Genomic DNA, 27,750 nt, shown 5'->3' with positions numbered 1-27,750 from the left:
CTGTCAGGATACATTCAAGCGGGGAAAAAAAAAGAAGAAGTGGACCTAGAAGATGTGAGAGAGGTATGAGAAAGATTCAACAGGTCTGTCAAACTCATACTATACTTACAAATGAACAGACCAAAGTTCAGAAAGGAAAAGATTAAAAAGCCAATGCTATACATGTTTTTAGCTAATTAATGAACAAGGCGTATTAAGCCCATTCTCTGCATGAAGCACTAAACCTGGAGTTGGGAGAAGTGTATAATACAGACTCTGTCTTCATCTCTCTTTAGATTAAAATGAGTATGAGCACTAACACAGTCAAGTAAAAACAGAAAATGCAGAGTAAAAGTAATTAAATGTCAGAATTTGGTTGGTTTGGATTATACAGGTTCTAAGCATTCATAGGGAAAAAGGATCAATAAAAGCCAAAGTCATTAGCAAGGCCTCACAGAAGAAGCCATCTCTGGGCAGGTCTTACAGGATGAACATATCCGGATAAAAACAAAAAAGAACAACTTGAACATCCTAGTGGTGTTATTATTACTACACCTGCTTCTGAGGGAACTAATCTATACATGGCCCATGTGGACAACACGTGGTGTTTTCTACCAGACATGCTTAGATCCTCCAGGATTCAAACAATTGCTTAGCTTAGGTGACCAGAAAAGTGTGGGGAGAAAAAGAAGGAGAGGGAGAGGGGGAGGAAGGGGGGGCAGAGGGAAGGAAGAGGAGAAAGAGAAGAGAGAAATGTGTCTCTCTAATGGACCTATCCAGAATTACTGAATCAAGATACTTTAATCTGCACACATGTGAGCTTATAGCTTTACACTATAACGCTGTAATTCTTTGAGCTTCTAAAGGTGTTACTCTGGTCCTCCTGCCGGGTGATTTGCTTCTTTCCAGACATGACAGTGTCAACCAGGTAGGCTTCTGACTCAAGGGCCACTAATTACATCACTGTCAGCAATCTGTGACATGGCCTTTTGTGAAATGATAAAGAAGTCCAGTTCCTCTCCCTCAGGCAACCTCCCCTGGCCCTCTCCTGCTGCTCTGTCTCTCTGACGCAAGACTGTCACAGCCCAGATATGGCTCATGGACAGCAGAAGATTCAGTCTCAGCAGAAAAATGCCAAAAAGCAAGCTGGACAAAAGAAGAAACAAGGACATGGCCCACAGGCTGCTGCAAAGCTGCCTTAATATTTACCTGCACTGTCTGCAGGACACGAATGCCAGACCCTAAGACCTGCAAGCAGCCCTTGGAGAGCAAGCATCCCGAGACTCCACTTCCTCCAGAATTGGCTGATGTTCAGGCAAACAGTTGTTTACAGGTGAATTCAGGATGCCTTTGACTCTTCCACTGTCTCAGACCTTAGGTCACAAATCTGCAGCTGCTTTTCTAACAAACTGTTGATCAGCAAAAACAAAGGGGCTACAGAAACATTCATTTTTATGCTGTTACCTTTTGGGCTTCATGCAAAGACAATTCTGTGTAAATGTACAGTTGACTCTGATTTGAAAATCTGGAAATGAGTCCATCCTTGTTATAAAAAAGTTTTTTACAATTATAATTACATGGATGTTCATATTGTATAAAATAACAGTAGTACTTTGATTTTACAACATCAAAAAAAGAAAAAAAAGTCCAACACGCAGCTTATTCTTGAGAAACTGAAATTAAGACATGGCAGGCTACAGGCCATGGAAAGGTGATGGGTGGGGCTACGGTCCCAGTCAGGTTGTGAGAGAGCATTGGCCTTTTTAAGCAGAGGAGTCCAATAGGAACAGAGCAGAAAATGATGTAGACATGCCAAGGAAAGAAATGATTGGACATGGCTCAGCGCCTATAGCTCAACTGGCTAAGGCGCCAGCCACATACACCTAAGGTGACGGGTTCGAATCCCCAGCCCGGACCCGCCAAACAACAATGACGGCTGCAACCAAAAAATAGCTGGGCGTTGTGGCGGGCGCCTGTGGTCCCAGCTACTTGGGAGGTGGAGGCAGGAGACTCGCTTGAGCCCAGGAGTTGGAGGTTGCTGTGAGCTGTGATGCCACAGCACTCTACCCAGGGGGACAGCTTGAGGCTCTGTCTCAAAAAAAAAAAAAAAGAAATGATTGGACATAAGATTTGTCCTTCTGTCTTTAGGTCTGTTTCCAGACCATCTTTCCAGACTCAATCCTGGCTCCAGCCCCAGATATCTGCTGTAATTAACATGCCTTAGAGGTCTCTTGTATTGTTTTATCAACTAAATAAAAATCTATTCAGGAAAAAAGCGAAGAATTAAATGTAAGATTAAGTAAAGTGTGAGACAGAAAGATCATTTGGAGTACAGAATACAGGTTATGTGGTGAGATTAATGTTGAATAGGTTAAACACTGCACTAAAAGACTTGGAAACTCTGACCTCGAGACCATTTATCATGAAAAATAATCTTCTTCATACCTGATTCGAAAATTTTTTCTAAGTTTAGAATAGGGGACAAGGCGTTGGCCCTTCCTACTGTATAGTATAATTTACAGAAGTCACAACAATGGGAGGAAGCAGAGCCTGGAGGTCTGTAAGTCCTGCTTTCTGTCTGGGGGAATTATGTCCACTGTCTACATCATAATATTTCTATTATATATGAAAGACATTGCACTAAATAAGAGCAATTAAATTTGATGTCCTCACTTTCAATCATTATATTTATAAAAGAGGGAATCCTGTCACTTGGCCTACTTTGAAAGTGCTCAATGTATCATTTCCCTGGAGTTTGACTGTAGAGGAAGGCTCTTTTTTTTTTTTTTTTTTTTTGGTAGCCTTCATAAGACTAATGACAAGTCCTAACATACTGGGATTTTATTTTATATTTATTTATTTATTTATTGTTGCCCTGGGTAGAATGCCGTGGCATCATAGCTCACAGCAGCCTCAAACTCTTGGGCTCAAATAGTCCTCTTGCCTCAGCCTCCCAAGGAACTGAGATTCCCACTACCTGCACAATGCCCAGCTAGTTTTTCTATTTTTAGTAGAAACAGAGTCTCACTCTTGTTCATGCTGGTCTCAAACTTATGAACTTAGGCAATCCATCCACCTCAGCCTCCCAGAGTGCTAGGATTACAGGCGTGAGCCACCACGCCTGGCTCTTACTAGAATTTTAAAACAACCAAAAAAAAAAAAAACTAGCAAAGAACCAAGACACAAGATTCACACTTCCTGATTATTACCTAAAATTAACTCAGATTAGTACTTAGTACCACCAGTCTGTATATTTAAAACGGTTTAAACGGCAAGCTTTACATTATATATCACAATTTAAAAAATTAACTCCTTAAAAATACAATGAACCTCGTTTTCAAAGAAAAACTTTTGACTTGTTTCTGTCTCTTAAAATTCTGAATTTTGGAGCCAACTGATTCTGAAATGAACTAATTAATTAATTAGAACCTGAATGAAGAAAGATGTCTCTGATCTAAGTTTTCTAAAACTAATCAGTAAAATAAGGTGAGAGTAAGGCAGCCTTGAGAATCCATTACCATTATGTTAGGAATGCACTTTAAATAAAAGAAGGTTGGTCCTTGGCACGTCTTTATTTTTTGAGGTCTTTATTACCATCATGGAGAGAGATAAAACAAATGACCAAGTAAAAAGAAGAGGAGACAGGTGATAATTAAGAGCGGAAAAATTAATTTTTAAACATTCAGAAGTCCTTGAGTGTAGTGATTGCTTCGCTACAACTGCAGTGATACATGTATGAGGACTATTAATTTGTTATAAAAAAGAAAGAAAAGAAAAATGGTAAGCATACCAAAGAATTAAACAGACTAATCCGTGCCTGTATTGTTAAAAGCATGATTAGGATGACTCTCCAACTAAGAAAATGGCATTTTTAGAGAGATCCGGGAGCATCAGGACCATATTTAATAAAACATTTTCCTTTTTTTGGCTTTGTTTGACTATCCAATGCTGTGGAAATCCAAGTACTCCTTTATATAGCGTGAGCCAATACGTTAAGTTTTTCTACCAATAAAACGTATAAAGTAGGGAATTAAATTCACATTTAGGGACTATTTAATGGCCCTATGAGACCTCTCGATGCTACTCTGCAAAGCCATTCTCATGCTCTCTCTTTTTGTCCTCTGCCAGGAAAACAAACAACAAAAAAACACCCTTTCCACTTGCTTGCTTGATCTCTGTCAAATATCAAGAAATCCATCATCAATTAAAAACTGATAAGTGATAAGAAACTATGAACTGGTAGCCATTTACAGGAGCAGCAAGTGTATTTCCTCAGAAAAATGGCAGACAGAGGCTCCAATTTGAATAGAATGTGCCTCTGAAGGATTATTTGTAACAAAAGATTTTCTTCCCCATTTTTGCAGAATAGAAAAACATGAAAAAAATTCACATGGCTTTCCTCTTGTTTTGCATATTTTAGTGACATGCTGACCCAAGTCCAAAGACAGAGATAAAAAGCTTTGATTAAGATTCTGGGTAATAAAGACACTCCAGTTTTCCCCCTACTTACTTTCTCTTTGCAGAGATAAATGAAAGGATCGTGGCCATATGTATCAGCTCCGAACAAAGTCATTCATTAGCAGAAGTTTCCCACTGGGACTTCCCGGTTCTCCTTTCATCACCCCTCCCTTGTGGGTGGGATATATGTTTGGTACAGGCTTTTGGGATATCTTTAAAATTTAAAATACGTATACTCCTTGATCCTGATACTTGTATGAATATTTCTGCAGAATTGATTCTGTGAAAAAGAAATCAGCGCCTGACATCCAGGAAGTGGCCTGACAACTTACAACAAGATCTTGATGTTGGGAGTCACTGCCCTGGTGCCCGTGGAAGTATTCTGCTGGACACCACCAGCCTCACAGAACACCTCCATCAGAGAAGGTCGCTTTGCAACTATGAAGTAGTGAGACCGAAACAAAACAAAACTAGCAAACAAACAAACAATTTCCTTGAACGCTACCCAAAATTACCTAAGCAAAAACCAAATTTTATAAGTCTTTCCTGATACCCTACTACTGAGGTGGCCCACGGTTCCTCCTGTCATGCACAGTCTCCGGTATGGCAACAAGCACAAAGCCAAATGTACTTTCCAAGGGTCTTTGATAAGAGAGCAAGAGCAGTTATTAGAGATGGAATGTTCTTCACAAGAATATTTGTGTTAGCACACAACACAGACAGCTGATTTGCTCAGCAATACGAAAATGAGCTAATAAGTTATGGCACATTCACTTTATGAAATGAAGTGTTTGTATTTGTATGTAGACAAAGTTCTAGAAGAATACACATCAAATTCTTTTTTTTTTCTTTGAAACAGAGTCTCATTTTGTGCCCTGGGTAGAGCACTGTGGCTTCACAGCTCACAGCAGCCTCAAATTCTTGAGCATTGGCAATCCACTTACCTTAACATCCCGAGTAGCTGGGACTACAGGCATGCACCACTATGCCCTGCTAATATTTCTATTTTATAGTAGAGACGGGTCTTGCTCTTGCTTAGTTTGGTTTTGAACTCCCAAGCTCAAGCAGTCCACCCACATCTGCTTCCCAGAGTGCTCAGATTATAGGCCTGAGCTACCTCAACTGGCGGACACATCAAACTTTTAACAGAGAAGTAAGAAAAGAACAAAAAGGAAATTATCACATCTATATTGTTCAAATCTATATTGTTTAAATGTTTACAATGTTTTGTAATTTTTAGAAAAGACTATAATTTAAGAAAAGTTAGCTTCTCAGTAAACAAATGCCCACATAATCATTCTTATATACATAAATATAATTCTTATATATATTTATACACAACATGTGTATACATGTGTATTACATAGCTTGAGAATCCCTTACCTGAAATTCTTGGAACCAGAAGTGTTTTGGATATCAATTTTTTTTGGATCTTGGAATATTTGCATATACATAATTAGACATCAATCATTGGTATGGAACCCAAGTCCAAAATAAAATTTATTTATGTTTTTATAGACCTTACACACATGGTTTAAAGGTAATTTTATAAAATATTTTAAATAATTTTGCACATGAAACAAAATGTTGGTAGAATCCATCCCATGAGATCAGGTATAGAATTTTCTACTTGTGATATCATGTTGTCACCCCAAAAAGTTTTAGGTTTTGGAGCATTTCAGCTTTCAGCTTTTCAAATTACAGATGCATCACATACCCTACATCTTCTTTCTCATGTATATTACAGAAATCTCACTAACTAAACTGATGTAGGCCTGATTCACTGTTTATAATAACTAGATGATATTGGATAATACATGTATAAAGCTCAGAAATCATTCATTCATTTTTCTATGGAAAGGCTTTTTTTATGAACTTTTTCGGCCATTACATATTCTGGTCACTATTTATATTCACATATACATTTTTCTCCTATGAGTCAATCTCATTCTAGTGCTTTATGTCTATGGCATAGATTGACAGGAATGGGATTTAAGAGCCAAAGGGCTGGGCATACAATAAATTTTAATAGCTATTGACACAATTTTTTCCCAAATAATGCTTATTTCTACCAGCGATGTTTGAGAATACCCTCTCTTCAGACTCCCAGACACCAATATATGTCATCTCCATAAATTTTCTCAAATACATGTAAAGTAATAATCTATTCTTACATCATTTTGCATTCTCTTAACATCAAAGAAGTTGAGTATATGTCCGTTTATTTATTAACAATTTTGAATTGATTTTTGTGTGAATTATCTTTATAACCCTTGCTCATTTTTCTATATTTAATCATTCTGTTAATAGTTTATAAAGAGGATTTTGGATACATGATGCTATAGACATAGCTTTAATTTGCAAATTCTTTTCACCATTTCTCATTTGTATAATTTGGTTTTTGTATCTTTTTAAGTATTTTATTTGGTTAAACATGTACTTATTTTTGTTTAATGGTGTGAGGGTTCTTGGGTTCTTGTCTTGATTAAAACATTACCTCTAGTATTTCAGAATTTTATCTACTAAATTTCCTTATAAACTTTGTATTATTTATTTTTATATTCAATTTTTTACTTTATTTGAATTCTGTTATGTATTTTATAAAAAGTAAAGGATGATTATTTTCTTCCAAATGAGTAGTCTAGGCTATTGTGCTATTTATTAAAAATGTACTCTTTGTACTCCTTCCTCACAGAATTTCATATGTTAAAATATCATGCGTACTAATCCTATATGTACTAAGATTTTTACTCTGACTCACTTTTTCTTTTCTTGTTTTCTTTTCTTTTTCTTTTTTTTGAGACAGAAGTCATACCTTACAGCAACCTCAGTCTCTTCGGCTCAGGCAATCCTCTTGCCTCAGCCTCCTGAGTAGCTGGGACTACAGGTATCCACAACAGTGCCTAGCTAGTTTTTCTAAGAGTAGAGACTGGGTCTCACTCTTACTCAGGCTGGTCTCGAACTTCTGAGCTCAGGCAATCCACCCACCTCGGCCTCACAGAATGCTAGGATTATAGGCATGAGCCACCACACCCAGCCCTGACTCACTATTTGATTTACTACATTCACTAAGACCCACAAAACAAAGAAAATTGTAATGATTGTGGGCATTATTACTAATTTTAATTTTTATCTTTTCACCATTTAGAGTAATGTTTGTTAATGATTGGGTACAGATAACTTTTACGATATTTAGGTATAATTCCTTCAGTTTTCTGATTTAAATGTCTCCTTTGATATTATGCATGGCTTTGACTCATAGGGAATAAACATAATTTGATATGGACCAGGAACCTTGCATATCTTATGAACCTACACATACTCTGGTTTATTCAGAAGCTTTGCCATAAATAGTCTTTCTTTGTCCTGAAAAGAAAGATATAAAATTTTTACAAGTCCATGAACTTGAAAATAAAGCCTTATTACCTGACTAATCGGGCTAAAACAAAGGTCCCAAATAAGATGAAATTTGACTATGCTCTGTTTGCAGTCATAAATTATAGATACTCTGTATTGTAGTTTCCTGACACCAGGGTCAGCCACACAATTTGTGGAGCCAAGTGCAAAGTGGAAATGTGGAGTCTCTTGTTCAAAAAGCAGAAAAAAATGTACCAAGAAAGGTCCTGAAATAAAAACATTGTTCTTGTTCCCAGTGTCTCGTTCTTGACCTGCCTGGGTTTTTTAATTTGCTCTTTAATGTCTTGCTCTCTGGAGTGTGGCAATATTCAGGCAAACGCGAGCCCTCTGGGGCACCCAAGAACTGGACTGTAATTTTTGGCCCACCTCAGGGCCCACTAGCCCAGGGCCCACAGCCAGACAGTAGCCAGACAGAAGTGACATGCCCCACTTGGGGACAGAGAAGTCAAGCCAGGGATCTTTCTTTTCCCACTGGGCTGATGCTCTAACCCACAACACATGGAAGAAACTGAAGATGGCAACATTAGCCTCTACCAGGTAGAACTCGGTACTGAATGCCAGTGGATGAAAGGCTTGCCCCCTGGAGGCGCATTGCCAGTCTGCCACCCAGCTCTGCCCCCAGATGCCATGAGTTCAAGCACCCAGCCCCAGTGCTGAGACCCAGGCTGAGTAGAGGGCTGTAGCGATCTCCAGACAAGGGCAGGGAGGAGGAAACCTGGTTAGGATCTAGGAAGACAGAGGGAGGGGAAGCTGGTAATTCATCTAAAGATGTAGAGGGCTGGGAAGAGGCAGCAAAGGAAGGGACTACACGTGAGTCCAGAAGTTCCCCTCTTCCCCTCTGCACTGTGCATACTCCATTATCCTGTCGAGATTCACTTCCAAAATGCAAATTCAGCGAAAAAATGATTGTGATTTTCAAGACAGTGACTACAGAGAATTAAACCCCAAGCACAGGGTGCTTTTAGAAAAGGGGCCCTTCAGAGTATGGGGCCTCTGTACAGCTACTTTAGTCCTGTGCCCTTAGAGCTGACTCTATGGGACCTTGAACATTAAGAAAATGGAAATATAGCACGGTCATTCAGATATCAGATTATTTTAAAAGAGTGCATATTATTACTCTAACACCAAGTCTTTTATGAAATCTGTATCTTATAAAAAGGGTTTTGGAGAATGCGTGGAATCCTAAAACATGGTACGTTAGGAGTATCATTAGTTCATGAAATACGTCCTGTTAAGTCTCTGAACAGTACATGCCATCCTTACCTTGGAGGAATTATTTTTCCCTTTTTCCTCTTATGTATTTTTAATTCTGAATTGAGTGAAAGTATTTCAGTTAGCTGTGTCCTTCCAGTTGCTGGTATCAAATCAATACTAAAAGCATCTGTCTCAGTTTTCTGACTTTAAACACAATGGCAAATATTTGTTTCCAACACATTTTTTATTTATCTTTCTATAGTACTTGGTATTTTTATTAGAGATTGCTGCTAAATGGTATCAAATGTCACTTTAGCAACTCTCATGACATTCTTTTGCCTTTAATTTGCTGATTGGTTCATCAACAATCTTCTTACGCCCTCCTAATAGTGTCCCGTCTTTGCATTTCTGGAATGCACTCTTGTTGGACATGATACATTTGTAACTATTTTGAAAATCTACTGGCTTCTATTTGTTGCTATTTTATTTTGAATTTTTGCATTTGTATTTATAGGTGTAATTGGCCTGTGGTTTTATTTTTCTTTACTATCATGTTCAAGTCTTATGATGAAGTTCAATGCTTGGCTTATAAAATGAAAGGAAAAATTTAAAGAGTATTTCAATGTCTTTTATTAAAGGTAAATAGAACTTAGCTGTAGAGCTGTTTGGCACTGGCATGTTTGGTCGTGGGAAGGGTTACTTGCTCTCCTATCTCTTCTGTGATTATTAGTCTATTAGTTACTTCTGTTTGGATCCGTCTTAGAGAGAGAGACTGATGACAGGTAGATACTAGAATTTCAAATTTGTTACAAGAAAATTGTATTTATTCTTTTTTTATCATTTTAACATCTTTCAGATATGTATTATGTTATACACCTAATCTTTTAATTTTATTCTATTTCTCTCTCTTCTTTTTCTTAACCAGGTTGCCGAGGGCTTTATTTCCTTATTCTTTTAAGAAAAACACTTTTGGAGGCAGAGTCCTATATACTGAAGGTGGCGGGTTTGAACCCGGCCCCAGCCAAATTGCAACAAAAAAATAGCCAGGCGTTGTGGCGGGTGCATGTAGTCCCAGCTGCTGGGGAGGCTGAGACAAGAGAATCGCCTAAGCCTAGGAATTGGAGATTGCTGTGAGCTGTGTGACCCCACGGCACTCTGCCGAGGGCAACAAAGTAAGACTCTGTCTCTAAAAAAAAAAGAAAAAGAAATTGTGACCTACAATATACCTACTGCCTTTGATTTATGTATTTCTTTGTGACCAAGCACATGATAAAATTTTATGTACATTCAACAGAGATACAAAACACATATTCTCTAACCAATAGTATAAATTTACACACACACATATAGCCAAGTGGTTTAGTATATTGATAAATTACATAGTGACCTTAATTACCTTGATCCCTATTGGAACTTTATTATTTAGAAATATTGAAGTGTATTCTTTCTCTCAGTTATGGTATTTTAACCCAATTATAACTCCCTTTTGTATATAACAGCTACATGTTCTGGTCATAGAGTTTTACAACAGTCTATTTTCTTAAATTCAGCTTATTTATCATTTCCTAATCTATCTGTCCCTTCCATAATGCTTGTGATGTTACATACGACCCTCTTTGATGTTAATGTGGCCAGTATGCTGTGTGATTATTTGTGTTAGCTGAGAATTTCTTTGCCTTCTCCTTTATTTTCAACTCGTTTTTTATTTGATTTTAACTGTGTTCCTTGTAAGCAACATAGAATGGATTTCATTTTTAACTCAATCTGATAATTTCTATTTTAAACATGATATACAGCTGACATTTCCTATAACATACATATGTATACATATATATATTCATCACTTAAATTACCTTTTTAACTTTAGATTCTTAATTGTTGCTCTTTTCATCCTCTTTGTTGCCACGTCTACTATGGACATTCCGCCGTGTTTTTCAGCTCCACTGCTGGTTACCTTCCTTTCCTCCATAGTTGAACACATTTCCCTGCTGTTGGGTGAAAACTAGATATAACTTGCTTCCTCCGTCACCGTTGCTATTTTCTCTTCTGCCCAGTAAGACGTGACTCTTCAAGGGTACAAGTGAATCTTTCTAAAAGCGGAATATAAATGTCTTAACACAATAACTAAGAAAATGACATGAAGGCTATGTTAACCAGTTTGATGAGAATATTTCAAATTGCATATGAAAACACCACACTGTACCCCATGATGGCATTAATGTGCACAGCTATCATTTAATAAAATTTAAAAAAAAAAAAAAAGACGTGACTTTCAGACGTTCTTTCTGAACTTTCAGCGTTCTCCTCGCTCCTCATCCGCTTTCAGAGCTTTGCTGGCTTTAACTCCCCAGCCTCTTCCTCTTGTCCAGCCCCATCTCAACTCTTAGGCCTTGCTGAGGTAATTTAGTATTTTAATTTCTCCTAAGATTTTTTCCACATGATCTTTTCTATTTTAGGAGTTGGTTTTTCATACTTAAATCACACATTTCTGGTCATTCTCTTATTAACCACATGAATATCATTTTATATAGCATAAAGGTAAATATGTACTATAAATGTTCATGCATTGTAATTGGCATTGGGTGTATAGACCACGTGCGTATATACACACATAAAGTTTGCTCACCACTTTTTCTCATCTCATCTTCCCCGATTTTGAAGCCTGTTCTGATTCATTTTTTAGTTAGAACATGCTTGTTTTCCTCTGCTAGGGTATGCTGAATACATATTCTCTGAACCTTTACACATTTGCAAACATTTTTATTTTACTTAGTCGAACGAACAGCACCCCTGACTGTGTGCAGGATACTGCAGCCTGCGGTACTTCAGAACTGTCTAGCATCCGCTCTCAGTAGGTGAGAAGTCTCACGCAGTCTGGTCCCTCTTTCTACATAACTTCTTCTGCCTCCAAACTTACATAATTTTCTCTGTCTCTTCAGAGTTGAAAATTTGACCAATTTATATGTATGTCTTTTTTCAGTCCTGCCTGGAAGCTGAATTTTCAAAGTGAAAATTCAAGTCTTTCTTCAGTTTAATCTCCTTCTATCGTTTATTAATTATTGAATCTCCTCCATCTGTTCCTTTTTCTTCTCCTGGACCTCCTGTTGGGTCTCTTTGATACTTCCTTCCAGCTCTCCTCTCTTCTTCACGCTCATGATTTCTGACCCCTCGGCATTTCTACTCTTTGTTTTGAGGTATTATTCCCCCTTCATCTTCAAGGTCACTGTCAGTCTTTTAATGGACACCATTGTTTCAGTCAATTCATTTACCAATTTTTTATAATTTTAAAATTCTTAATACCATGGAATACTTTTCAGACATTAGACAAAATAGAGATTATGTATCTGTATGAAATTAGAGACCATTCTCCTAAGTGAAGAATCACAAGAATGGAAAAACATCACACATACCCAATACTAAATTGGAACTAGTAGATTAAAAAACTCAATGAAATTCATGTGGGCGAGGCCAGGGGAAAGGGGTTAGGTAAATTCCGACCAATGGGTACCTTGCATGGGCATATGACGTACTGTCTGGGTGTGGGACACACCTACAAATTGGACTTTAACATTACAAATGCAAACTATGGAATCTGTTTGTACTCACACATTAATCTGAAATTTTAAAAAAGAACCAAAAACTTAGAGGTTTTTTCTTAGTTCCAATTTGGTGAAAATAAAGTGACTGTAATTTATTGGAATCTCCTTAAATACTCTGCTTACATTGTGTTTAAGAACTTATGCAGGTAAAATTCACATAATATACTAATAAATCATTTGTTTCAAGATGAACAAATAAGCAACGATTAGTACATTTACAATGTTGTACAACTATCTCTATCTAGTTTCAAAACATTTTTATCAATCCAAAGTAAAACTTCTTACCCATTTAGAAGTTTCTCCCTATACCTTCCCACTCCCCAACCCCCAGTCCCTGGCAATCACCAAAATTCATTCTATCTCTGGATTGACCTATTCTGGATATTCATGTAACTGGAATCTTACAATAGGTGAACTTTTATTCCTGAATATTTCATTTAAAATAGTGTTTTTGAGGTTCATCCATATTGTAGCATACATCTGTCCTTTGTTCATTTTAATGACCAAATAGTATCCCATTTTATACATATTTGAAATTTGTTTATTCATTCATTTTTTGAGGAACTTTTAGACTATTTCTACATTTTGACTATTGTATATCAGACTCAGATACATGATTTGCAAACATTTTCTCCCATTAGGTGTGTTGTTGGCTTTTACTTTCTTGACATTGTCCTTTGATGGACGAAAGTTTTTAATTTTGATGAAAATTTGTTGTTTGTGTTTTTTTGTGACATATCTAAAAATCCATTGCTAAATCCACAGTCATAAAGATTTTCCCCTGTGTTGTATTCTAAGACTTCTGTGGTTTAAACTCCTAACTTAGGTTGTTGATCTATTTTGAGTTAATATTTGTATATGGTGTGATGTAGGGATCAAATTTAATTCTTTTGCATGTGGAAATCTAATTGTCCTAGTGACATTTATTTAAGAGACTATTTTCACAGTTAACAACCATACCACTAAATGTTTTTGGCATGACTCCTGAAGATCAATCAGCTGTAGTTGTATTGCTTTATTTCTGAACACATAATTATTTTCCATTTGTCTATATGTGCATCCTTACATCAGTGCTATACTGTTTTTATTACTGTAGCTTTGCAGGAAGTTTTGAAATCAGGAAATGTGAGTCTTTCCTTTTTTTTTTTCAATATGAAAGTAATCACTGTTTATTAACTGACCAGATTACAAAAATAATCAGGAAAGATACCTTCCTTTCCAATTTGGAAAGATACTAGTTCATTCTTCTGATTAATCCTATTAATTTGGTTGTTCTTTTCTAGTTTTTTTTTTTTTTTTTTTTTTTTTGGCTATTAGAGGATGCTTGCAATTCCATATTAATTTGAGAATTAGCCTTTTAATGTCTCCAAAAAGCTCACTAAAATTTTGTTAGGAACAGCATTGACTATGTAGCTTTCTGTGTACAGTGTGATATAACAATATTAAATTTTCTAATTCATGAACACTAATGTATTTCCACTTATTCTTAAATTTCTTTCAGCAATGTTTGATAGTTTTCAGTGTACAAGTTTTTAACCTTTATAGTAGTCAAGGTTCTCCAGAGTAACAGAACCAATAGGATACACACAGAGAGACAAACAGAAAGAGGTTTATTATGTGAAATTGACTCACACAATTATGGAGGCTAAGAAGTCCCATAGTCTGCCTGTCCACAAAATTGGATGCCCAGGAAAGATCAGGAAAGCTGACAGTACAGTTCCAGTTCAAATTGGAGGCTTAGTAACTGGGGCTGGTGACATAAGTCCCAGTTTGAGTCTGGAAGCCTGAGACGCAGATGCACTGGTGTTTGAGGGTAGGAGGAGATTGCTGTCCCAGATCAAACATAGTTTTTTTGTTCTTTTCAAGCCATCAATGGATTAGATGATGTCCAAAACCTTTTGTGAGGGTTGTCTTTGCTCAGTCTACCAATTCAAATGCCAATCTGTTTTGAAAACATCCTCAGAAACACATTCAAAGATAATGTTTTGCTAGCTATCTGGGCATTCCTTAGCCCAATCAAGATGGCACATAAAATTAATCATCATAATCTCCTTAACAATTTTATCTGGTGTATTCCTTTGGATACTGCTGTCAATGGATTTAATTTTTTACTTAATGTTTCTTTCAGGTTGTTTACTGGAGGTGTCTAGAAACACAACTGGGTTTTGTACATTAATCTTGTATGCAGAAACTTTCCTGAATTTGTTCATTAGCTTTTTTTGTGGATTGTTGGAATTTTCTATCATGTAATTTGGAAACAGAGATAGTTTTACTTCTTCCTTTCCTATTTGGATGACTTTTATTTCTTTTCCTTGTCCAATTGCTCTGGCTAGAATTTCCAGTGTAATTTCCCGTAGCAGTGGTAAAAAGCAATCACCTTTGTCTCATTCCTGATTTTAGAGAAAAAGCTTTTATTTTGTCATTGTGGGTATGATGTGTATAGTAGCTATTTTCCATATTGCCTTTCATCCTGTTGAGGAAGGAATCTTTCTCCTTTTGGTTTAGTTTACTATTTTTTCCTTGTTCCTTAAGGTGTAAGGTTAGTGATTTTTGCTTATATTTTATTTTTTTATTTTTTGCTTATCTTTTAAATCTAAGCTTTCACTTATTGCTTCTAGCAGTTCTTTTTTTTTTCTAGTTCTTTCTTTCTGTAACTTCTGACTATCTAACTTATGTAAGTTAGATATTTTTCTTTGACTATTCACCAGGGTTCAGCCAGCTACTAGACTCTGTTAGGCAGTGCCAATAGTAAAAGTGGTGGTAACCTCAGTGGCTTCTCACCCCTGTGGGCTGGCTCAGAGCTGCCGGAAAGCCACCAGACTAGGTCTGACAATGGGAGTAAATCTCCTTAATCCATTAATTTCAAAGATAAGTTTTCTAGCCACCTTATCTACAAGGCAGAGAAAACTCATCAACATACCTAATAAGATTCTCTTATAGTTTCTTCAGTATCAGGTTTGAATAACGCCCCCCCCCCCCCAGAGAAGCTGACAATCTGCATTCTTTCAACCTGTTGTTTCAGGGATCTTTGAAACTAGTCCACAGCTATTTTTCTTTCACTCTGGGGAGGAAAATTTCAACATGTCTTCTCCATCCAGACCTGCAAGAGCTTGTGGCTCCTAGAGTTGCATCTTCCCATACCTCTCCCTACTAGCCTAGCAGCTGCTGACTTAGGAAAGGTAGTTATCTGAACTGAAGTTAAGGAAATATATAGGGCAACAGTGATGTATTTTAGCTGTCTTCTTCTCAGTCATTTTGAAATAGTATATACAGGGTGTCCATAAAGTTCATGTCCAATTTTAATGTTACAACTATTTTAAACTGCACACAAACTTTATGGATATGCTGTGTTTTATATATATATATGTATGTATATAAAGTAAACATATATGTAAAATAATTTTTAATTCTTATGGACAGTTTTATTATGTCTTGCAACTATCCTGTATATATTGTAATGTATCTTCAAGTTTTAAATTTAAAAAAACATGATTTATATATAGAAATTTCATGTATATGTATAGGTAACTCTAAGTAGTTATCTCAATTATTTATTTACCTTATATAATTAATATAATCATCATGTTCCAAAAAGAAATGGATATTAGCATTATTTGCTTCAGGAAAATAATAAATTGAATTTTCTGCTATAACCAAATTATTTCTTTTAACCAATGAATAAACAAGCATATTATACCTTGGAAGACTAATTCTAAGCACAGAATCTAGAAAGTACAAAATTTCTTCTGAATATTTACTGCATATTTTCTCCAAGCTTCATTTATTTCCTGAGAATTTTAAAAAGTTGGTGGGTTTTTTTTGGGGGGGGGCTGAGTTCGAACCCACCACCTCCAGCATATGGGGCTGGTGCCCTACTCCTTTGAGCCACAGGCACCGCCCTAAAGTTGGTGGTTCTTAAATGGTATTTACTTTTCAGTTATTGACAACAGTTTGTTGCAAGCTCCCCAGAGCTTGTTTTATAAATGTTATAAAAGATACTGTCCACACCTCAAAAAATTATATTAAAAATTTTTTCTGCTAGCTTTTGAAATTATGAACAAGGACTTAATGTTCTAACTCTCCCCAAATCTACATTCTATTGATCATCTAACCACAACAAAATATAAGAGACATATTCCCCATAACTCAAAAATTTTATAAGAGCAATAATTTTGGAAGTATCTCAAATCATATGTGAATATTTTTAATCCTATAGCAGTTTTTTACTCTTTTCCCTATAGTAGTACATCAGCCACTCATTTGTCACCATTCACATAGCAAGATTGTCACCAGCTATAGATGGGTAAGTGGCAATTTAAGAAGTTGCTACAGAAAATATTACAATTTTTTGTTTGTACTTTTCTGAGCTTAGAGTTTTCAATATTTGTTTTTATTTTCTTAGGATGTTCATCTTTTATGAAGAAGGAAAATATATCTAATTACACTAATAACATAAATAGGAAATTTTACATACACAGTTACATGATGCTCAAATTATATGGCTCTAATTTTTTTTTTTTTTTCTGAGACAGAGTCTCACACTATCACCTTGGGTAGAGTGCTATGGCATCACAGCTCCCAGCAACCTCAAATTCTTGGGCTCAAGCAATCCGTGCCTCAGCCTCCCCAGCAACTGGGACTATAGGTAGTGGCCACAGCACCCTGCTAATTTTTCTGTTTTTAGTAGAGACGGAGGATCTCAATATTGCTCAGGCTGTTCTTGAACTCTGAGCTCAAGCAATCCACCAGCTTCAGCCTCCCAGAGTGCTAGGATTACAGGGGTGAGCTTCCACGCTGGGCATGATTCTAAATTTTAATGTGTAAAGATATAGTCAGTTATCACATCTTTGTCATCATCTACCCATACACTTAATAAGTTTTTTCTAAACACCAATTTTATTTCCTATTTGGTTGCTTGCCAATATTTACAATCTTAATATTTCTCTGCTTGTTGGTGATACTATAAGGTAATACGTTATGATTTGGAAGTTCACCTATGGCTGAAAATTCCAGCACACTACTCATGCCACATTTCTCAATGAACATAGCACACCCTATTACACAAATTTCCCCAAATCATGCATCAGCTAGTCACCCCACACATACTCATAACTCATGAATATTTTTATTCTTAATAACTTTTGATGTAATGATAGTATTTTGTGGAAATTTTGGAAAATAGCAAATTATAAAGAAGCAGCTAATGTTCATCTGTAAGCCCACCACAAATTTTATAATTCAATGTATAACTTTTATAAATATATATAGTCCCCCAAATTTAGATCATACTATATATATTTTGAAGACCTCTTTCCATACTAAGTATATCTTACAAAACTTTTAAACACAGTGCTTTGTATATCTTTAAATCAAAATTCTACATAGTGTAATAGAAACAATATTATCATTCCATGCACAGAGTAAGAAATGTGCTCTTTACAGAGATACAAATTGTGCCTTGAATTTTGCCTAGTGTGGTTTTAAGAATCTACCTCCTCTTTACATAGTCTGTTGCTGTAGGGGTCTCGTGGAAAAGCAATGTTGCAGAGAATAAGCATGCTTATTGAAATTGTGTTTTAAATAAAGGTGACCATCTGCTCGCTCAGGCAAAATGGGGAGCTTCTTTATTTGCGGTTGGTTATATAAGGTATTTTGTACGTGCGCACAATACAGCAATGGCCTCATTGATCCATTTAAATATCTTGTGACTACCTCATGATTAGCTTCTGATAATCCACTCAATATACACCTTTTGACATAACCCTTTCAATGGAGAACATGTTGTTAGCCATTACTTCTTTGTTCTTATTTGATGATACCTGAGGCTATGGAAGAACAAGGTAGATTGAATACCTGCCCTTGCTGGCCTTGCCCTTTAGAGGCTTTTCTTTTCACTACTCTCTCTCAAACCGCTTTTTTGACCAGAGGCAAATAGGCGTTTCACCTATACAGTCTATAATAATTAGCACCTTACTGGCTTAAATTTGTAACAGGTGTGGCCTTTAGAAGGCAAAAGGAGCTGAGTACAGTGGCTCACACCTGTAATCACAGCACTTTGGGAGACTAAGGCAGGGGGATCAATTAAGCCCAGGAATTGTGACCAGCCTGAACATTGTAGCAGAACCTCATCTCTACAGAAAAATTTAAAAATTAGTTGGTCATGGTGGTGCATGTCTGTAGTCTCAACTACTTGGGAGGATGAAGCTGGAGGATTGTTTGAGCCCAGGAATCTGTGGTTGCTTCAAGCTCTGATGACACCACTGAACTCTAGCCTGAGCAACAGAGTAAGACTCAGTCCCAAATATAAAAGGGAAAAAAAGGTAAAAGGTCTTTTTTTAGTTGGTTTCAAACTATTAAACTGTAAAATGTATAGCATTTTGAGAAACAGAAGCGTCCATGACCAAGCTGGGTTGAACTATTACATATGTAATAGTTTGTGGATGCTAGTGGTTGGTTTGGTTTTTAAAGGCACATTCAGGAAGGTAATTCTAGATGATGAAAAGTATTTAAGACCTCAGTAATTTATAAAAGGTAAAAATTGCCTTTCAAAAGTAGATAGTGAATTTTTTTGTTTTTCATTTAATTTATTCAAACAATTCCTTTTATCAAGGATATTTAGAAATTAACTATGAGCCCATTAAGGGGATGACCTACACATATATGTCTGCCTCTGTCCTCAGTGGTGAACACAAAAGTTTTGTTTGTTGCTTCTACTCTTATTGATAAAATTTATAAGGAAATAATTTTGCTTTCTGCTGTACTCTTTAATAATTTGGGAAACTTAATGCATATTTTGATGGCTCCCAAGGTAGAGTTCAACAAATTTAGAAAAACAAAGCAAAAATTAAAAAACTAAGCATTAACTCTTCATAGAAGTTTTAAAAAGCCTAAAAATTGAGGCATACACCTTGAATGGGTGGAGCAATCTTTGCGCCAGGTCTATAGGCAAAGATCTTGCATTCTATAGGTGCAAGCCATTATTACTCTGGCTTGACTTTCCCTCCATTCTCGAATTCTAAATAATGCTTTTGGCCCCTCATCCTGAACTTTACAGATAATGTATTCTGTGACAATTACTACTGTTCTTTACATATCAGCTATAAAGTAACAAAATATTCTTGGTATTCCACTTATCTATTGGTGCTCGACATTAGGGAAAATATACGATCTGAATGGTATTCCTGGGCCCTTGATGCTGATGTTCTGCAGCCTTTAAGTGTGGATTGGCTGGAACTATCACCATCTGCAAGTTTTCAGAAGATAAGGCCACTAAATTCACATCCAAATGGAAATGTTCATTTGTAGGCTTTCTTCCTGAATCTTTTCCTGAATGATGAGAAGGCTACACTGGGTAGCAAAGTGAAAATTATTTTAGTGGAGAAAGAGATTTCAAGATTATGAAGTTTCCTGAAACTCTTGAATGTTCAACTTTATATAATTACATCATGTTTGTATGATGCCATTGTACATCATGAGGTCAGTATGTTTCCTCAGACTCTAACTTGGACTTCATGAGCCTTGTTATATTCTCCCTGTAACTTCATAGAGTCTAAGCCTCCATAAGTAGAGGGGCCTCAGTACTAAGAACACTGTACTACTTTTATCTTTAACTTCTGTTTACTTATAAATAAATTCACTTATTCTTACTATTTTGCATTACAAATAAAGGACATCATATCATTTACTGCAGGTTAGTGTGTGGTCTACTATTTCCTACAACAGATATAGGCAGCAGGGTCGAGTAGAGGCAATGACAGAAGAAAAGTCAGATGGAAAAAAAAGGATAACTGAAGCGGATCAGAAGAACTCTGTGAATATGCAATCTCTCTGTATATTTGCTTCTTGTACCATTTATGATTTAAATCAATGATCTCCTACAAAATGTTTGCATTAACTAGTAGAAATTTACTTCACTGAGGTGTTGACAATGAATTGTAAACCCTGAAAAGAGTCTGTGTCCAATTCCTTTGTCTTAGAAAGTCTCTTAATATAAGAATTTTGTTTTCTTACCCATTCCAGCTCCATTAACATCCCTGTGATATGAAGCGTATGTATGCATATAAACACTTACTATTATCTCCTCCATTTACTTTAAGTTTGCACCAATACAGCTGAAACTCTTTAAAGATCCCAGATGTGTACTAATTAGAGTGGCCACTTAAAGGTATCTGAAAATTCAACTGATGCTAATCTAGTCTTTCATTGTATTACTTTGAAATGCTCTGGGACACACAAGGGTATTGGAAAATATCAACCCCAGAGAAAAAGATTTATCACCCCTGTCAAATAATACTCACACGGATGAATTCTGACATTCACCTCAATATAAGTCAGAATCCGCTTATTATTTAATTAGCCCATTCTATGTAACTTTTGCCATTAAGTCTGACAACATAGGCAGCTGCTCTCTTTTTTGTAGTGTGGTGTAACCTAACATGGATCAAAGAGGAATTTGAAATTGAGAGTTCAGTCTTCAGAGTCACATGTTCTTTGACCTGCAGCTTGGCATTCTTTGGATGATAAGAGTTTTTATGTGAAGAACTAAATTCTTTTGTATACTGGTAAGGTCTAGTGACATTTAAAAAATGCAAATTTTTGATACCAAATTGAGAATTATTTCTCCGGGTAGCTTATATGTGACATATGGCTCATGTAGTTTATCTGTTATGTGATTGTTGTTATTCAAGTCGCCTTTGTCCCAGGTAACCATTTATGAACAAACTGAGCCAGATTTTCTAACTCTGTGGGTATGGTGGGTTTGCCTATGTAATTAAAAGTGCCTCTAAGTCCAGTTCTCTCATTGGTGGTGTAGCCAGATGTCTGAGTCTAGGGGGAAAGTGGATAATTACTTAGTTAAGCACCTCATTGCCCCTAAACCTCAATTTTTTAAGAGAAGAACCTACCAAAATCCTAGCATCTAGAGATGCTTTTGTGATACAGTGCCCAGAAGCTATTCTGTTAAACCAGTTCTCTGCCCCCATTATATTTTTCTAATAACAATATTCTCTTTATTTTTTTTTAAAAGAAGTTTCTTCTTCTCCATTTCATCCATGTGTTTCTAGTGGAGACTGCCATTAGTACATGACTTGTGACTTCCCTAAGCAAAAGTGAGTGAGTCCCCGATTCACACTGAGCCCAAATTTTTGCTGCATTCCTGAGGACACAGTGATTATTTTAACACCAAATGGGTGACTCCAGCTGGGCCAGAGAACTTCTCAGTAAGATCTAAATGGGGATTCTCAAGATCTCTCTTTTTCTTCTCAAGCTATACAGAAATATGGTTTTTTAGTCTGGCATGGTGTAAAGCCATGTTCCCAAACCAAAACAGGAAAATCTGATAAGCAGAAAAAAGCAGAGATAAGAAACAGTGAAAGGAAGAAACCTGACTGGGTAAAGTTCATGAACTCTGCCATCTCCTAGTACAAAGCCACCCTTGCATTTGCTATAGATTGTTTATATGAGATAATAAATTCCTCATATTTGTTTATGTTTGAGTTTTTGTCATTTGCAACTATAATAGTTTTAAATACACTAGAATATCTGAAAAGTTTAATCATATTTTTCGGGAAGTCTAGTGTTTTCTGACAAGCCTTAACAATGTTTAAAAGAAAGGCAGGCTTGCATCTAAGTATGTATGATACTCAACACACACGACCTACATAGTGTTATAATGCAATAGCAGCTCCCAGTGATCTGTCTTGAGAAGGAAGTGGCATTTACGAAGACGTTCAGATCGTGAGGTTTTCTCTGGACATCTAAATCCTGCTCATATACCACATCCTACCTGTATGACTTTGCAATATTTATGTGAACTCTTGAGCTTCTGTTTTCTCATATGCAAAATAAAGATAATAATACATACCTGATTCTCATAGTGTCTGGCACATGTTAAGTAGTCAAAATTGGTATCTATGATTAATATTTAAGCTACATTATTTTAGGCACTTACAACAGATAAAACTAAAGTGTTCTAACTAAATATCTTATTTAAAATGACTACAAAGAAACTTATTAATATTAATTTAAAACATTTACTGGGGACTTACTATCTACAGAGATAAATAAGGCTGTCAGACTTCTCTTACAGAGGTTAAATTTTGATAAGAAAGAGTATAAATATGCATATCTTGTGGAATTCCACAGAGTGGGAAAGTTACTAATGTCCTAGGGGAAAACACACAATATAAAATTATCATGTCCAGAAATTCACATTGGCAGAGCTACCTAAGCAAACTCTTGTGAGTATACTCTGAGCTAGGTTTCATCAGTAACTGTAAAAGCCAGACTAAGAAAGAATCAAATCATTAAAATACTGAGGAGAGAGAAGGATAAGTTATCCTAGAATTATCTAATCAGTTGAAATAACTTTCACAAATTAAGGTGAAGAAGTGATGTCATGAAGATGGTAGAATAGAAGTTATCAGTGTTCATTCCCCCACAGAAGCACTGACTTAACTGTCCATGAATAAAAATCCTTTATGGGAGCTCTCAAATGCACGTGTGAAGTTTCAGTACCCTAATGGAGCACAAAATCTAAGGTAGCTGAATTTTAGGGGCCAAGAAAAAAATTTCACTTTACTTGCATTATCCCTGCCCCAAGCTGGCATAGATGAATGCCAAGAGAGACTCCCTCAGCACATGATTTCTCCCACATGGGAAAAAGAGTGAATTGAGCACACAACTTCTTCAGCCTTTTGAAGAGCTTCCCAAGAGGCATGCTTCTCTCCTCACCCAAAACACTGAGAGAATCAACAGAATTCAATAACGTGGTTAAGAAACTAGGAAAAAAGAAAAGAGGTAGGTTCTCATATCAACTATCACATGATCTCAACAACTTGCCCTTGGACCTTTTAGCTAGCTGGCCAGCATGTGGTTCCCTACAATGTCTGCTCATGGACCCCAGCAGTCAACCAATCAGAAACTGTAAAAGCCAGACTAGTGGCAGCTAGTGCTCCACATAGCATGGAGTTCTCTCAGAGGGCATGTAGACCTCAGAGGCCAGCAAAGATCTCAGCAGCTCGCTCAGTTTTGCAGGATTGGGAGAAGGCACACTACTCTGAAACTGCTCCATCAGCAGGGAGGGATAGAAGTGGAGCTTGCATCCATTTTCTTGGGATCTTGGTGCACTACCCTAGAAAAAGGGGCTGATGACTCTTAGGACTCAATATGGAACTCTGGGGTAAGGGAAAGACACATACCCATAAGAAGTTTCATCTAAGAGAAAAAGAGACAAATGAAGCTTGAACACAATACCTAAGCATTGCAGGATATTGCCCCAGGAAAAAGGAAAAAGTGGCTTTAACTACCAGCTTGGCTCTTCAGGATATATAAAAGTCACACAATTCTAAGACTCCTCCTTCAGGAGAGAGTGAGAGAAATGGAACAGGTGCCTCCTGTTTGAGGGGTCTCCAGAATCCAAAGCTGGTCCACAAAGACTGGAAGAGGTAAGACCACAAAGAACACAAAGAATTAGGGAAAATGACACAACAAAGAAACAAATCTCTCAAATAAGTGGATCTCTACAAATTGCTTGACTAATAATTCAAAGTAATCATTTTTAAAAAGCTCAATGTAGATATAAGAGAACATAGGCAATACCAGGAAAATAACACATGAACAGAATGAGAAGTTTAATAAAAACATGAAAAGAACAAAACCAAAATACTAGAGCTAAAGAATACAAAGATTGCACTGAAAATGTCAATAGAAAGTTTAAACAGCTCAATTAGAAAAACTTGGTGAGTCTGAAAACAGATAATTTGCAATTATCCAGTCAGAGATGAAAAAAAGAAAAATAAATAAATAAATAATAGTAAAGAAAACCTACAGGAAAAAAGAAAAGAGGTAGGTTCTCATATCAACTATCACATGATCTCAACAACTTGCCCTTGGCCAATATTAAATGACTCAATACAGATGATTTTTTTATTTACAATGGGGTTACATCCCAATAAACTCATCATAATTTGAAAATATTGTAAGTTGAAAATGCATTTAATACTTAACCTGCTATACATTAGAGCTTAGCCTAGCCTGTCTTAAATATGAACAGAATGCTTATTTCTGTCTGTGAGCAAAATTATCTAACAGAAAGTTTATTTTATAATAAAGTGTTGAGTATCTCATGTAATTATTGAACTATACTAAAAGTCAAAAACAGAATGGTTATATGAGACACAAGTGCAGTTTCTACTGAATATGTATTACTTTTGCCACAGTAAGTTGAAAAATTATAAGACACAAGTTGAACCAAAAGTCATGGATTATCTGTATACTCATTATATCTTATGAGAAAACAGAGGAAGCAACAGAAAGCCTATTTAAAGAAATAATGTGCAAAAATATCTCAAATTGGGAAAAAACAGACATCTCGATTATCAGGCCAAAAGTACCCTAAATTGCTAAAACTTAAACTGATCTATGTCAAGGTATATTATAATAATTGTCAAAAATCAAAATTAGAAAATTTTGAATGCATTAAGGGAATGGTTATTTGTAACCTAAGAGGAAATCCTTATTAAGCCATAAGCTGATTTCTCAGCAAGGACCCTGCAGGCCTAGAAAAAGTGGGATGACAGTCAAAGTGAAAAAAGACCAAAAAACCACAAAGACTACTGTATCCAGAAAACGTGTTCTTTGAAAATGGGTAGAAATATAGACTTCCCAGTCAAATAATAACAGAGGGAGTTTTTCAGCCCTGGACTTGCCTTACAAAAAGTACTAAAGGAAATTCTTCAGTCTGAAATAAAAGGATGTTAAAGAACACAAAAAAGAATATTTAAGTATAAGTATATGGACAAATACAGAATTATATAAGACCGTAATGGTGAGACATATGTCACTTTTAATCCTAGTATAACAGTTAAAAAAATAAAGGTGTTAAGAATAATTATAGCCAAGGAAATTGTTAATGTATATACAATATATTATAAAAAGAGGTAAATTTAGACATCAATAACATGAAAGTCTAGAGTTTTATATTCTATTGAAATTAAGTTGTTACCAGCTTAAAGTAGACTGTTATAAGATGTCTTAAGAAAGTCTTGCTTTACTTTGGTATAGTTGGAGGAGAAAACAAAAAATTAAAAGAAAGCAAGTGATGGGTGAGTCAGGAATGGATTCTCTTGACAAGGTGACCTTGGATTCAACTGTGGAAATTAAAAATCAAATGATAACTCTTCTGGAAGCAACTTATTTACAACACAGTGTGTTCCTTACTTACCTAAACAGAGGCAAAGAAGCTCCATTTGTTCTTTTGCCTGAAAGTGTTGAAGCAAGAGATTCATCAAGTGACTCATCTGTAGAACCAGTGACTTTAAAAGCTATTTTTGATAGATATAAGGGAATAGGAATCATAAACATAAAAAGAGGAAATACAAACCAACAGGAAGAAAAAGGGGAAGACCAAAAGGAAGGAAAAATACAAGAAGTTCACGAACAGATAAGAAACTATTTAACAAAGGACCTGGGTTCCCATTTGTGGAATCAGAGAATGAAGGAAAACCATTACCTTGGAGAAAAATTTTAACTTATGAGCAAGCTGTTGCAAGAGGATTTTTCAACTATATCGAAAAACTGAAGTATGAGCACTATCTTAAAGAATCTTTGAATCAAATGGATGCTGGTGAAGATTTAGAAAAGGAAGATTTTGATAGTCGTAGATACAAGTATTTGAATGATGATGGATCCATTTCTCCTATCGAAGAGTCAGCAGCAGAGGATGAGGATGCAGCACATGTTGAACATGGTGAATGTGATATCACATTGGGCGCAGATAGTAGTTTCATAAGAAGTACTGATTTCCCAAGGAAGATCAATGTATATTTAGAACAAAATAATAGTACTAAAGAAGCTGCTTTGTCTAAAAAGAGAGCGACAAGGGCCAGATGCATTGGACAGAGGACACCACAGCCTGAAAAGGAGAACGGAACATAAATGTCCAAGAAGGTAAACAGTATAGTGAAGTGACTTTCATAGAAACAACTACAGATAAATGTGGATATATACGCTGGCCTTGTGGTGAAGAAATTATTTAATGAAGAACATTACAAAACCAAAACATTTAAAAACAACCTGTGATGTTTGTGAGACTTGCAATGAATAAGAATCATTAGTAAATTGTAAAACACAAAGAAAATATGTAGGTAATGCTGAGAAATTATCACCTATGAATAATAAAAAATGCAAATTCTTTGCCAAAAAAAAGGAAGTCTTAAAATAACATCAAAGAAAAATCCTATAGTAAAAGCAAAAATGACAAATAGAAAAGAACCAAAATATATCATTACAAAAATCATCAAATCACAAAAGAACACAGAAAAAAAGGAAAAGAAGAACAAAGCTACAAAATAAACACAAAACAATTCACAAAATGGCAATGGTATGTCTTTACCTATCAGTAATTAACTTAAATGAAAATCAGTTAAAGTCACTAATCAAAAGATACAGGGTGCTGAACAAACGAACAAAAAAGCCAAGCTGTGCCTATATATTGTGTACAAGAGACTCAACTTTTATTTAAGGACACACACTGGTCAAAAGTACATGTAAAGAGATGGAAAAGGTAGTCTATGCAAGTGGTAAACTAAGAGAACAAGTAACTATATTTATATCAAAGAAAATATATCTTAGTCAAACACTATCAAAAGAGACAAAGGGCATTATATAATGACAAGAGTCAATTCAGTAAGAAGATATGACAATTATGAACATATATCTCTCCGACATCAGAGCACCTACATGTATAAACACTGACAGATCTTAAGGGAAACATAAAGAGTAACACAATAGTATACACTTCATTTTTCATAGTTTTTTTGGTTTTTTGGTCATTACTTATTTTCTTTTTTTTTTTTTTTGAGGCAGAGTTTCACTTTGTTGCCCTCGGTAGAGAGCCATGGTTTCACAGCTCACAGCAACCTCCAGCTCTTGGGCTCAGGCAATCTCTTGCCTCAGCCTCCTGAGTAGCTGGAACTATAGGTGCCTGCCACAATGCCCAGCTATTTTTTGTTGCAGTTTGGCTGGGGCTGGGTTCAAACCCGCTACCCTTGGTATATGGGGCTGGTGCCCTACTCACTGAGCCACAGGCACCACCCGTCATTGC

At 36.1% G+C, this 27,750-nt stretch overlaps 2 pseudogenes; both read left to right on the top strand.

Moving 5' to 3' along the window:
• The first annotated feature begins 1,070 nt into the window (after window positions 1–1,070).
• Window positions 1,071–1,333, top strand: LOC100963388 (annotated as a pseudogene).
• A 24,380-nt stretch (window positions 1,334–25,713) lies between these two features.
• LOC100963068 lies at window positions 25,714–26,582 on the top strand (annotated as a pseudogene).
• Window positions 26,583–27,750: the final 1,168 nt, after the last annotated feature.

This window comes from Otolemur garnettii, unplaced genomic scaffold (assembly GCF_000181295.1).
Source record: "Otolemur garnettii isolate 467f Iridium unplaced genomic scaffold, OtoGar3 scaffold00017, whole genome shotgun sequence".
Classification (NCBI taxonomy): domain Eukaryota; kingdom Metazoa; phylum Chordata; class Mammalia; order Primates; family Galagidae; genus Otolemur; species Otolemur garnettii.
Note: the sequence above shows the minus strand (reverse complement) of the source record. Positions and strands in the feature narration are given on the sequence as shown.